The following is a 14,625-nucleotide window of genomic DNA, read 5'->3' as shown; positions in this document are numbered from 1 at the left end:
GCGCCAAACGGGCTGCGGCCGGCCGAGCCGCCGGCTCTGCTCCCTGCGGCCCTTCCCGCGGGGAAGGGGCGAGATGCGGTGAGAGCCCGGCCCCTGGCCGCGCCGCAAAGCGGGGGAATGCGAGCGTCGGGGCCGGCCTCGCGTCACTCCAGGGCAAAGGGGTATTGCGGAGCCTTGCAGCCGAGAGAGGGGGAGAGGACATCTTACAGCTCGGCTGGCTCGGGGCGGAAAAAAACCAGTGATTCATATTCACTGCGCTGTCTCCTATAACCCAAGGCAACCGGCACGCTCCTCTGGTAGGCTTGCAGGTGCATTGCTCCCCAGCCAGGGGAGGGAAAGCGCTGCGGGCGATGCAACAAGTGCCGGGGATGGTAGGCAGCTCTGAGGGAGAAGAGGCAGACAGGTGCTCAGCCTAGAGCCAGTTTCATGCTTCAAAACCAACCAACCTCTTCTCGCAGATGCCAGCATGAGCAGCCTCTCTGCCTGGTTTGTTCCAGTTGCCCAATCCAACATGCATCCCGTTTTCCTGACTGAGATCCATGGTCTGTGATGCTGAAGGCCCCTTCTGGCTGTGGCACAAAGCAAGTCCTGTCGCCAGCTGTGGATCATCACGTCTGTCTCATTTATTTATCTCATCAGTGTTCTGTCCTGAGTAAATAAAGTGTAAAATAAGCTTGTCTTACCTGAGTAACATTCCATAAATCATACTTGTGTGTGTTAAGTAGAAGAAAAAGGGTTTCGTGTTACATAGAAAATTGCACCTGTAACTGGAAATGAAGGGGTTTCTCAGAAAACAAGAAACACTTGATTTATTTAATTTTGGGAAAGCCCTTGTCTTATAAGTGTTCTTGAACAGAATAGATGAATAACCCACAGATGGATGAGTGTAATCCATTCATTAGTATGTGAAACCAAAGTCATACAGGATCCAAATGACATCAAAAGTCCAAGCAATGATCAGAAGTGTATTTGACAGTGTACTACAGGGAGCCAAATAACACATCAAATGGTTTAACAAATTGAATGACTAGGTTCTTTCATCTCTAGCTTTTGTGATTTTATATTTGAGCCCGTCTGGCTGAAGATGGTCAAAAGCTTAGGGCAATTGTGTATTAAGTGTGTGCCTGAGGAAGTATCAGTATTGGATTAAGATGAATGGATGTAAATTCCCCAGTTGGCTGGTGAGGTATTTTTTTTAGTTATGCGAGCATGTGCACAGGTTACTCTGTCTGTTGTAGAGAAAAGGAGAAATTTGGATAGCCTGTTTACAGAGTGAATTATTCTCTTTGCCACTGTGCATTTCTTTAATGGTATCTGCCTTTCAGGAACTTATGCCAACTAGTCTTACCTGCTTCTCTAGTCTTTCAGAATAAACCTTTTTATTAAGCAACTGGACACTACGCTTGTTGCCACTCAGTACTTACACTCAGTGGCTAACTTACCTTTTCCTTTTAAGTGCATGTCACCCTATGTATTGTGTCATAAAAGAAAAAAGCTCTGTGTTTTTGTGTGCATGTACACACACACACAAATATCTATAAGTGTCTTTATTTGCCAGCTATGTAAAATGAGCAGTTTTGAAATTGAAAGGCTTCAATTCCTGATATCAAATAGCCAACTATAGCTTGCTACTGATGGTTTTAAAAGAAAAAAATAAGTAACTTATTTACAAAAGTAATATGTTTCCTAGTCAGAAGTTGATGCCTTAACAAGGCAAAAAGGTGTATATTAGCATAGGCATTATTTGAAAATAAATTGATTAGAAAACTAGCTTTTCACCAGTGCTCCTGCTGCAAGTCATTTTGTTATGGTTATTCAGGGGATTTTAAATTTGGGGAAGGAATTGTCCTCTGTCTTCTACAATGTAACTTGGGTTCCAGGTGCTTAACAAATAACTCACATCCTTGCCGAGCCACTGAAGTATCATGGCCAGCAATCTTTATCTCTGCTAGTTATCTCTGAGGGAACATGATAGCTCATGTGGGTATGTGGGCAACAGGAAAAGCAGCCAACACACAGAACTGATGACCTAGTGGCTACCCTCATTAAGTCAGGTTGTACCCTGATTTACCTACTCTGAAACATTAATGGTGTCAGTGAGAATTCACCCTGTGTACCATCAGCCTGACTATGAAAGCAGAAAATTTGCACTACACCCTCAAGCAGGTGTAGCACTTCCCAGTGAAGTAACTACTGGAGATGAAAAAACAAAAAGGAAGTAATGTGTTTGCTGGCACTTGGTCTAGGAAATGATACAGAAGTCTTTTTTTAAAATAAGAGTAGGCCCATGTCTCACAAAAGCTGGAGAAAGATCAATAGCATGGGACAACCTACATTTTCACCACTTGCCAAGCCCTCATTTTGAAGCAGAAACATCACACAGTCTCTACATATGGAAATTAAGGAAATGTAAACTGTAAACTGCTATGTTCTGGACTTCTGATTCATCATGAGCAAAACATCTAGAAATTACAGGATTTTTTTTCCTGGGGAATAGTTTTTCTAAAAATGAGGCCAAAATTGTGACAATTAATCTATTATTTGTGATTTGATGATGCTTTATTCAGGTTGGCCACATGTCTTTTTCTTTGTGGGTTGTAGTTTACTGACACAATCAACTGAAATGGCTCTTCTGGAGCCATTGCAATTTGTTGTGTGAGTGCAGCTGAAAACACTTCAGCGTGCCATGTGTCACGCTTTGTCAAGTTAACAGTTGATGTTTCCAAATCAGGATTAGGAACAGTGCTGATGCAGTGCAATGCTGCAATTGCTTGTGCAACATAAGCATTCATGAAAGGGAACAAACTCTGCTGAAGGAAAGCAGCACTACCTATTGATGTTTGTCAGATGTCCCAGCAGTTTATTTTCCCTAAAACATCCAGACCCTTTGGTATCTGAGGTTACTTTAAAATACCAAAGAAGAAGAGCATTCTCACCAATCCACTTTAGGAAGCAAATAGACTTCAGAAATTATATTAAACTCTTTGTCAGCAATCAGGAAACTTGGATTAAGTGATGTACCAAAGGAGGTGCATGGTGAAGCCAGCCAGGTAGAGCCAGCTGCATGGCTACATGCATGATACAGCCACGAGTTCACCTCACCAGGCAGTGCTAAAGTCCTACAGCCCCTTCAGTCTCTCTCTCTGCCCAACAAATCCAGACTGGGAGAGCAGGGAAGCTAAAACTTAACTTTGTCTTTAGGATTTTATTCTTGGATTTCTATATATGAGAAGCTTATGTGTGAACAGCACTAGAATTGTGGCATTTGTACTGAAGTGGGTAATGGATAAATGATTAGTGAACCTGTGCATGAACAAAAGTGATACCTTGATCACAGAAAATAGCAATATGAAAAATAGTGGTTTTCACTTACTGTCAAATTTGTAGAACTGTTGAATGAAAATAAAGTATTGATACTGAAGAATGCATATCTGTTATTTCCAAAATTATTGAAAATAATGAGTTTGAATTCTTCTTTAGGGATAATTGAGAAATGGTCACTGGAAAGTTGTGAAATTCTTTAAAACATCAAACCATTTTTCAAGTCTGGCATCCTTAGGTTATCATACTGAATTCATACATAGGTATCTAAATAAGATTTTTCAGAAAGAATGTAATCCACACATTGGAATAATGCTGAGACAGAACAAGGTCTAAGCACTCAGATTCTCAAGAGCAGCATTTCTCCAATGATGACAAAACCATCAGTGATTCACCCACATAAAATACAGGGCAGTGAAAGCCAGAAGGATTGCTCTGAGAATCAGTGCTCTGAGCCTGCAGGTGCAGCAGGAGGGATAAATTGTGCTGCAAGGCAGATTATGTCCTGTGCCTCCTCACACCATCTGCAGGCCTGCAGGTTCATCTCTTGCTGAAGGGAAGGTGCCAAAGTACAGCAGGGAGATGAGTGCCCTGAGTCTGGGGGGGAAGGGAGGGGAGAATCACTACAGGCAGATGAACTGTTCTCCAGGCCTCCTGTTATTCCCAAATATCAGACCCACCTCTTTGCTAAGCTGGGGCAGAAAAGTGACAGTCCTATGAAGGGGAGGCAAAGCTCTGTCTGGCAGAGGGATTTGGGGAGACAACAGTGATGGGATATACTTAAACACAAGGAAGCACAGCTTTAGGGGTAAAGTGAGGTTGATCTTTTACTGATCTCTTCCCAGGTTAATCCTGCTTATGATTTAAACAGTCATTTAAATGGCTAAAGTTACCTGATTTAGAGAAGCACAGTAATTTTTTGGCTATTATACAAATGGATTTCAAACAGCATCTAAGTAACACAAGGTCATGTAGTCCAAAATGATCCTCTGTTAATTTAGAGTATTACATGAATTTGAAGGATAAGATCAATTCCAACAGAAGCTGGACTTCACCACTAAACCATTTATTTTTTTTTTCAAAAAAGTGCATAAACAAACCTTTCACCAGGAATGCTAGAATGTGATCCTAGACTTCTCTTTGGCCTTGAACCACTTCAAATTAATTGGTTTGCAGCCAAAGGAGGTGCATAATATAACATCACAATTTATATTTAGGAAACCTCATTAGAAATGAAAAAGTTATGTAACTCCTCAGAGAAAGCAAAAGAAATATAGGACAAATTATACTCAAACACTGCAGTTAAATTATTTTAACAGCAGGGTAGCTTTTAAAAAAAACCTGTTAGGACAAAATCCTACATAGGATGAGGAAAAAAGCTCTTATATCTTACTGTAATTAGAAACTCATCAGGTTAATGGGACAATTTTTCAAAAGCTGCCATTTAAGTTTTTGCACATGGCATTGATCTTGCTTTATTTCAGCTTGCAAATAGAACTTGGCCAGTGGGGGGAAAAAAGCAATCAGACATTTTCTAATGTACATATAAATTCAGAGCTCTGTATCTTTTGTGTCTGTGCTCTTTCATTCAATTTGTACTTGTGATGGAGTTCTAAGATCTCTCTTTCACTTCAATATTCACTGACTGAAATTGCTTAAAGCACCAAGTGATTTTGGAGTATCTCAGTCTTTAGTGGTGAATCTCACAGTGTTCAAGGGAAGAAAACCAGCTCATTAAGATTCTCTCTTTATTTGGGCACTTAAAATCTGAGGCATAGGAAATTAAAGATCACTTTTGATATATAAAGTCAGCACTTTAAAAAGACATTTGGTATTTAAAGATGTGACAAGAAGAAATGCTGAAAAGGATGGAAAAGGGTGTAGCATCATGGGAAAAGTTTTCCAAAACAGCCTAATGACAGAGGAGCCTAAATCTCTAGGCAATTCTGATATTGACTATGGCAGTTTTTTGAGGATTCCTAAATATGCTTATTTACACAGACATCTAAATGTCAAAAGACAAAAGGGAGTGGATGTGCAAAACATCTGCTCACTCCAGATGACTAACAAGTGAAAAATAAGAGGGAGCCTGCAAAGCAGCTCATGAATGAGCCAGCCACCTTTACTGAAAGGATGAATTATTCCTTTTAGAAAGGAATTATTAGAATTAGGTTAGTATTATTAGAATTAGGTTCCTAGACTGCAGCAGCTGTCCACTGAATTTTTTTTTTTTTTTTAGAAAGCTTTCATTATGGTACATTGAAAATCAAAACTGCAAACAGAGATGTTAATAGAAAACAAGGTACTGTGCTTATTATTATATTCATATTTTTCAGGATGGGTGGAGCAAGGTAATTATGGGAATGGAATAATGGTATAGGACAGTATAGAATAGAGCCTTTCAGCTGGAATGGACCTAAACTGATCTTCTGGTTTTACTGCCTGACCTGTTCAGGGCTGAGCAAAAGTTAAAGCAAGTTATTAAGGGCAGTGTCCAAATGCCTCTTAAAGACTGGTGGTGGGCACCAACCACCTCTCTGGGAAGCCTCTTCTGGTGTTCGGGCACTCTCTTGGCAGAGAAATGCCTCCTAATGTCCAGTTGAAACTTCTCCTGGTGCACCTTTGAACCATTCCCCTGTGAAATAAAATAACTCAATGGCAGAAGTAGAACAGTGTAGCTAGTTAACTAATATCAGAAAACTACTCTTGGGTTAAAAATGTACTCCTATTTACATATATCATTAGTTCTATATTCTGAATGGAAAGGGTTTTACAGCTGCCTGTTATTAAGAGCTGTAAAACTGAAAAGCTGTGAAATGCAGTGCAGCTTCTTTGCGCTGTATATCACACTCATCTGTAAGATTAGAGCTTTAAAACAGCAGAGTTTTTCCTATCCTGGTAACCCATTTTGCATTCCTTTAAACTGACAATCCATGCAACAGGAGATACTTTGAAACAACAACAAAAGGATGTAGCAAGCAATTTCAGTAGTAACTTCAAAGAAACGGTAGGATCTGGTTGCCACAGGAATAATTCTTTCCCTGCTAGCTGAAAAAAAACTAAACCCAAGACCAACTACATCCAGACAGGACAGATGTTGACTACCACAGGATTACTGGTACTTCACAGCAAGAGATCTAAGAGCTTAAACCCTCCTATTTGTTTTCTGTAAAAGGCACAACATCATCACTGCTGTATTTGAATTTCTTATGTTACTTTAGGAAACTGCAACTGATGGCATTAAGCACCCTACTTTCTAAGAAATCTAAATCCAGTACTTATGAATTTTAAATCAATCAACTCTCTAAACATGGTGCGCATTTGAAAAAGAATTAATCTAAATGAAAACACTCTGAAAATCAGAAAATAAGAATGACAAATGAGGAATAATTCCAGAAAGACGGGATTCCCGCTAAATATTAAAGTACATCAGCTGAAGAAATCTACCAAACACATCCAAGACTCCACATAAACTGTGTTCTTGAATCAGTGTCCAACCAGAACTGGCAGTAAAGGCATTCAGTTGCCCTCTGTGGACACAAGGGATGAGAGATCTTGAATACTCCACTAAAGGCTGTGGAGAGCAAATGCTATGTTAGCTTCTCTGAGGAGAATATGGGCAATTGTACAAAGCAGCTTCCAAAAATATTTTACATCCTCAAAGCACTGGACAAAGATGAAATAACAATTCCCTGTTCCATTTCCCATTACAAAAAAAGATGAATTCTTTTCAAAAAAGAAAAGCAACTCAGGCCTCAGGCTTGAGAGAGGGAAAAGGACAATTCTTCAAGAGTGTTGGGATGGCCAAGCTAATTAATAGTAGTAGTTTAGTGAGAATCTCCGGGTGATAATTCCTACAGAAAAGTCCAAAGTGGTGTATTTTAAAAAAATTCCCAGCTGCCTAACTGCATTTTACTTGGCTGAACTCAATCCAGCTGGCTTATACAAGCAAAAGAATTTGCAGATAGTCGTAGGATTATAAAGCAACAGCTCAGTGGAGGAGCAGGTGGATATTTTTGTTGTTCCCCAGTAGTCTGTTCTTGTTTTCATCTGTCTCAAATTATGATATGTAAAATCAAAAAGGAGTGTAAGGGAATATTTGGCAGTGACAAGGAAGAACAGATCTGTATAATAAAACTGCCTACTAATAAAGCAATTCATAGTTCTGGGAGAGCTGAGTGCTTACAATATGATAAACAAGCATAATACTTGTGGATCAGCTGCTGTGCACTCTGAAAACTTTTGAATATTGTTACTGTGTGAAAGCACAGTGCTTTCAGAGTAACAATGTGAAAATAAACACAGTTAAAACACATTTACTTAAAATTCCCTCGGAAAAATATAACTAAACAGAGCTGAAAATGTTACAGCAGCCAAATCCCTGTTGGAGCAAGAAGGAGGGGCACATCCTGTACCGCTTTTGGCAATCTGCTGTTCTGCTGTGGCACAGGCACTAACAGCAGGGAACTCCAGTTACAGCCAGCACCCACCACAAGTGGTACAGCAATGAAACGTGGCTGTGCTATTGACAAAGTCATCCTGTTTGACTCACAGCACCTTACAGATACCTTTATTGCTGCCAGATATGTAAGTAGATGTAAAACTAATGGTAGTGTTTGATCTGTATCTATTACCAAGCTGTACAGCCAAAATCACAAAGCCAAATATTGAAACTCCATATCAGGACATCCTTAGAAATTACATGTAGGGACCAAAATCCATACTTTTCAGTTTGCTATTAGAGTTTCAATTTTGTAAAATTCTGAAGAGGATTTCTGCTTACTCTTACATGAAATAGTTTCAGCTATTAGTATTAGTATTAGTATTAGTATTAGTATTAGTATTGACCTATTCTTCACGTGTTCTGCAGAAGACATTGCTAAACAATTTCAATTTTGCATTTCCCACTCATACTCTAATTTTTCTGAACACAGACTTCTCACTGCTTATGCTTTGTCTGGCTTCTGCGATCCCTGCCCTTTCAGCCTGAACACATGCAGCTGTAGAATATTTTCAGATCCTTGCCAGAAGTAGATGCTGAACACGTACTCTATAGGGAAAGTTAATGAGGAGTGAGCTGGCAGGTGAGCATCATACAGTCAAAGAATGGCAGAAGGGGGCTACCAGCAAGATCAAAATAGAGCAGCGTTGTTGTGCTGAGCATTTTCACTCCACGTGAAGGAAATGGTTAAGGAATTGTGTAAAAAAGAGTATCAGGCAATGTAAGAGGTCCCGAGAGCCCACAGAGCTCTGCCGGGGGTCAGTGTTTGCCAGGGCTTGCTGTGTGTGACGGTGTGCAGCCAGGGAACAGCTGGGAAGGGCCGGGGCGCAGGGCGGGAGCGCTCACAGAGCACAAACACAGAGCTGGCGCTGCTCGTGTCACACGGCAATCTCCGGCTCTGCTCGGCAGGATCGCCCAAGGGCAAGAAATTACGTCCTTGCAGTTCATTAAAGATGCGGATTACAAACCAGTTAACGCATTATCTCTTCCTATCCAAACGGAAGGAGGTTTATCCCTGCTGATAACGCCGCAGCCCGATCGCCGCGGGTGCGCGGGAGGGAGGCACGGCCCGGGGGGCAGAGAGGAGCAGAGAGGAGCAGAGAGGGGCAGAGCCGAGCAGTCCAGTCCAGCCCATCCCAGCCCAGCCCAGCCCATCCCAGCCCATCCCAGCCCATCCCAGCCCATCCCAGCCCAGCCCAGCCCATCCCAGCCCAGCCCAGCCCAGCCCAGCCCAGCCCAGCCCAGCCCAGCCCAGCCCAGCCCAGCCCATCCCAGCCCAGCCCAGCCCAGCCCAGCCCATCCCCTCTGTAGCTCGGGCTTCCACTGCCACCCTGCGGGCAAACGGGCTCTGAGCCCACTGGCCCGGAGCGGCGCATCAGGGGCCCGGGCTCTGGGGATTCGAGGGAGAAAAGAAACTGCTCAGCTTATACTCATGGAGGAATAAGGGACCGGTAAAGAATCTGTCGTTTGAAATGAACCATACATTCAAAAGTCATGCGGGTATATCCTAAAACATCGTGAGTGTGACCTACAGATGGCCATAGATATTTTGAAATGCTTTTTGTCTTCTGATTTCTAGGCACTTAAAGTATGTAATGTTTTTCTTGCAATAACAAGGGCTAACACCTTTTGAAGGTAGGTTTGATTTAATCCTGTTTTCGAAGGGAAGGATTTTTGAGAACAGCAAGTAGCACAAATCATAATTAAGCTTCTGAATAGTCGTGACACGATTACTGGCGGGTGACAAAGCTTCCTTGTTTAAAATAAAGCTTTGATGATTCCACTACAGCCAGGCTACTCAGAAAGATGAAATGATATACCAGGACAGTCAGAGCACTCAAGGTGCTCATCCACATCACAGTCCACATTTGACAGCACTCCTTATCAGAAGCACATTAGATAGTTTCCAGACTTCCAGTATTATTTAGTGTTTTGTCACAGAAAGGTTCTTCTAAGCACTTAAAATACAAAGGGATGTGACATCAAAGCAGCAAGAAAGTTCCAGATGCAAACATGAAGTAGGAGGACATGGCTCATGGTTTGTATAACTTCTTCATTAGGACTTCAGAGAAAAGCATCCTTTAGGGTTATTGCTTTTAGTCTTTGCAAAAGTAAACATAACTTGCTCCTGGGTATTTAAAAGCCACATTTTATTTGGAAAAAGAAAGTTCTTTCCAGCTGGGCACAGTCAGGATTCCTGTTTTTGGCACCTATGTGCCAATGTAACCATTTGGATCTCGATCTGGAGCTCAAAAACTTGTATTCCTGACAAATATTAAAGTTATCAGAAGAATCACTTACTAGCCAGTGGCAGAAGAACAAAATTTTCTTCTTCTTTGACTTATTACTGGATTGTTCCAAAGGCCTCCCAAGCACTTAGCAAATATCCTTGGTGCCCTAAGGCCCGGGCTGGCATCCTTCTGTTAAAGAATAGATGAGAAAAACAGAGAAGCTTTTAAGATCAAAACCTTTTTGGTCAATGTAATTTTTCTGGTTACTCTGAAATTCATGATTACAAGGAAAATAGTTTATCAGCTCCATGATTATGTTCTCCATTTCAGGCTGTAAAGTAAGTGCTCTGAAGCAAACATGGCGTAATCTAATCTGCTTTACCGTAACAGCAGCTGAACTAAGCTTTGACAGTGATTTTCTTTTTGTCTTCTCAATTCCTAAACTCAAAGTGAAGTTTGAGCTTGAGAGGGTGCAGAATACAATGGGTGAAACCAAAGGCAACATTTATATGAATCTTAATGAAGTTGAATTCTCAAGCTTCAGGCAACTTCAAGTCTTCTGCAAGTCAGACAATATCTGCATTACATGAGAACTTGATGTACCATTATGATACTCTAACAAGTACAAAAGGTTGTATTTTCCAGTACCTGATTCCCCTGTGACCCAGCTTTTAAAGTCATGATTATGAAAGGTTTTGGGAAGTGAAGGAAGTGTATGGAAAAACAGTGCAAATTGTTTGCTTAACAACATTTGCTTTTAGAGCACGTCCAGAAGTGTTAAAAATATGCTTCAGATGACGGGAGTGATTCATGACTAGACAGCTGCTGAGAGAGACATCACTGACAAGAGAGAGAGGGGGAGAGCATGTGTGAGAGAGAGGGAGAGATTTGACATGCAAATTACTTGGAGAAAAAGAAATTAAATACCATTTCTTCTGAGCTTTAGAAATTAGGAATTATTTTAATGACTTCTGAATTAAAATGAAGTTGCATCTCCTGGAGCTGTCAGAATTTCAGAATCCTCAGATCTGCTCCATGGGTTACAGTTGTTTTTCAGCTGATGCTATGACTGGCATCACTTTCTGGGTAGGAAAAGGTAATATCCTTTTGTCCATTTGGCAATTTGCTATTATTAGGAGACTGACTGCTGCATTTCCTGGTAAGTCCTAACTTCATAAATAGTGTAATTTGGACATTGGTGTCAATCTTTAGTCAAAAAATTAAATATAATTGGCTAGAAGCAAGTCCCTGCTCAACAAGTAGAAGGGATACTTTCCACAATCTGCATCCACAGAACAAATCCAGAAAGTGATTGTCTGAAATCCAAATCCCAAAGCAATGACTAAACAATTTAACAGTTGAGTTTGAACTTTGATGTTCTAGTGATATACAGCATTCCCCATCTAAAAAATCTCATGGTAGAAGTTCCCACCTCTGGTCTGTACCTACAGCCCCGCTGCTTTTCCCTATCCATTTAGCATGGATCTGGTAGCACAGCCTTCAGCCTGTGGGCACAGGACTTTACTGTAGCAGCTGACCAACAAAAAGCAATCTTCATTGATTTTCTGCTTTGATATTGCTAATTTCACATATGTGATATGATGTTCCCTGAAGACCCAAACTTAAATTTTGGATATTTGTCAAAACTAGTCAGCCTCAATCTTGGCCTTTTCACAACTCCACATATACATGCTGTCTGGATGATTCCATGTCCTGTTGGCCTTTTTTTTCCTGAAATACTGTGTCTTTTTTTTGTACATGGCAACTGAATATGTGGAGGGCATTTATTCTGAAGTGGAAGTAAACCACTTAGTAAAATCAGCTAGAACTCTCTGCACCTAAATTTTACAAATTTTTGATCACTTCTAAAATAAGCATGTTAAAAATTCATATATTTGCATTGAAAAAGCTAAGCTGATTTTAGAAAACCAAAATGATTAAATCATAGGCAATTTGTGCCGACCACCCCCTTTTTAGCAAGGGCTTTTTTCCATGTTCTTTGTTTCACCAGAATACAGATTATCTATTTGAAATACATGAACTGAATGGACTTCCCATTGAGGTTAGTGTATTCTAGCATTGTAATAAAGGTTATGAAAAGATGTCCGAGCACCAGCTGGCCTTCCTTTGATCCTCTCCATTCTTGTGATGATACATTTTCACACTTAAGATGATTCCCTTCTACCTCAAAGGCTGAGAGCTGCTTTGGTCCTTACAAATATTAAATGCAATCACAATGACCTATCTTTCTGGTTCCAGTCATCTGTTTAATATAGAGTGGAAGGTCAGAACTACATTAAAAGGGTCTGAAAGGCTTTATTTCACTATACTGCCCCATGCAGAGCTTCACAAAAAGCTGGCAGACTTGTAGTTCATGCATGCACGCTCCTCAGCACTGCATTGTGCGCTTCTATTAATGGGCTTTTGTAACCTTCCAGGAAAAATTCCCTCACCAAGTGAACAAAACTGTTGTCAGATCTGAACACACATGTGAATATCAACTACAAAAAAGGAAAAAAAAAAATTATATTTAAACAGTAGGGGTACTGTCTTCAGCAAAAAGGACGTCTGAGTCGCTAGCTCATGCCTTCCCTAAGTTGTGTTTTAAAGGTAGTTTTTATCTGTTTTCTAGGATGGAGATTTAATAGCAGAGGTGGAAACCAACTGTTTAGAGAAGGCAAATTCGATAATAGATGTCATTAAGGATTAATGAATAAACCTATGGACCAGAAAGCACAAGCCTGTGTGTACCAATACAAAGGAATCTATTTGCAGCACAGTGCAGCACAGGTCACTTTGAAGTCATTAGCATACTGAATTACCAAATAGCTGCATCTAAGGCACTTCAGTTGTCCTCAGAACACATTTCCCAAGCTATCACATTTTTTCCTTTGAATCTGTCTATAAAGCTCACGTTTATTTGCCTTCTATTGGGCCTTCTTCTCATGCACGACCATCTACATGTCTTGCCATGTTTATCTAACATAGTACTTCTCAAACAAGCTCTTTAGCTATAGAAAGCTAAATATCCAAAATCCCAGCAGAGACTCCAAAACATGGAGCCTGGAGAATTTATAAAGTTTTACAACTCTGTTTACCTATATGCCTCTACACTTTTCCTTACTGAGCTTGAATATGTTAACCTCTGGTCTGGATTATGAGGGGTGGGTAAGTGGCATGAAGTGAGCAGCAAGAATTGAATGCAGCTGTCCACGTATGAATGGAACTACCCACAGTGGGGAAGACAATGCAAGGAAAGAAAAAAGTGGATTCCAGAAGCAAATGGCCTATGGGGCCAGTTCCACTTGCTTCACACTGATTTTGTCTTAAATTTGGCTTGCTCTTGTATATGCCACTTAGATGTTTTGGGAATACTTCATGTGTAGCAATTACTTCCCTGTAAAGTTATCAACAGGAGATTAAGTGTATTTGAATTTGCTGAAGAAGCCATGGAAACAAAGCACAAGTGCTCTGTTCTAAAGCCTGACCTCTGAATTCAAGAAACATCCAGGAGGCCAGGTTTAAAAAGAGTGTGAGAGAATGCAGATAAGGTGTTAGACCACAAAAACACTCTGTGCTCAATGGCTACAGGTAATAAACAAGTGGTAAGTCCTTCCTAGTGAAGTTCCTCTTCCTTATACAGCTTTTTGAATTCTAACTAAACTAGAAAACAAGTCTCAAGCAGAGGATTGTTTCTGGGTTTTATGGAAGGGGAGTTATTTGAAATTTGATGTAATTATATGATGTCTCCTTTTCCTATGTACACACAGTAAACAACCTCGCATAAAAACGGCACATTACTTTTTGTATAGATTTTATGCTTTTAATAGAAATAAATAAAAAACCTAATCAAAATTAATCAATAAAATACATCAAAATAATTACAGTAATGCCTTCCAAAGTCAAAACATTAATTTGATATTTTAAAATATTGTTCAGGAGTCAAATGACAGATATGTCTGCCCTGAACAAATCAAAATGAAGCCCTCAGTGGTCACCTGCACCTTCTGTAAAAAAAACCTGATTCAGGTTTTCAAGATGAAAAGCTTCTCTGAGCTGCAGGGTAATTATTGCAAAAAATAACAATTAGCAGTCTTCCAATTTTACTAGGCCAGATTGGTTAACATCCTCTTCCCAAAAATATTTCTTTTATTTTTTTAATAGCATGTCATTTACAGCAACTGTAATGGCACTAGTGCACTGTCTGGCACCAGCCAAAGGACCAATATTCTCCCCCTCAAGACCCCGGCTGCGGGTATTTGTGAGCAAAAGCTATGGATGGGTTTCTGCTGCCTGTAAAACACCTTTGGCTCAGCACTGGTGCCACAGTTTCCAGCTGTTCTTCCAAGCCATGGGGTAGCTGCTCCTCTCCAGCTGTGCCAGCTTTATGGCAGCATTAGGACTATCAAACCATTTTTGCTATTCCCACTCAAACATCCTCTTCATTACAGACCTATAGGTTGGCATAGGAAATTAATAGGATACAGGAAAGATCCTCTTTCAAGGTGATTTTCTACTGAGGTCTCCCTGACAAAAGCTCAGGCAATACTAAATTGACATGACAGATTGTAT

The sequence above is a fragment of the Poecile atricapillus genome, chromosome 4, assembly GCF_030490865.1.
Source record: "Poecile atricapillus isolate bPoeAtr1 chromosome 4, bPoeAtr1.hap1, whole genome shotgun sequence".
Lineage (NCBI taxonomy): Eukaryota > Metazoa > Chordata > Aves > Passeriformes > Paridae > Poecile > Poecile atricapillus.
The sequence above is the reverse complement of the archived record's forward strand: the minus strand, read 5'-3'. Positions refer to the sequence as shown.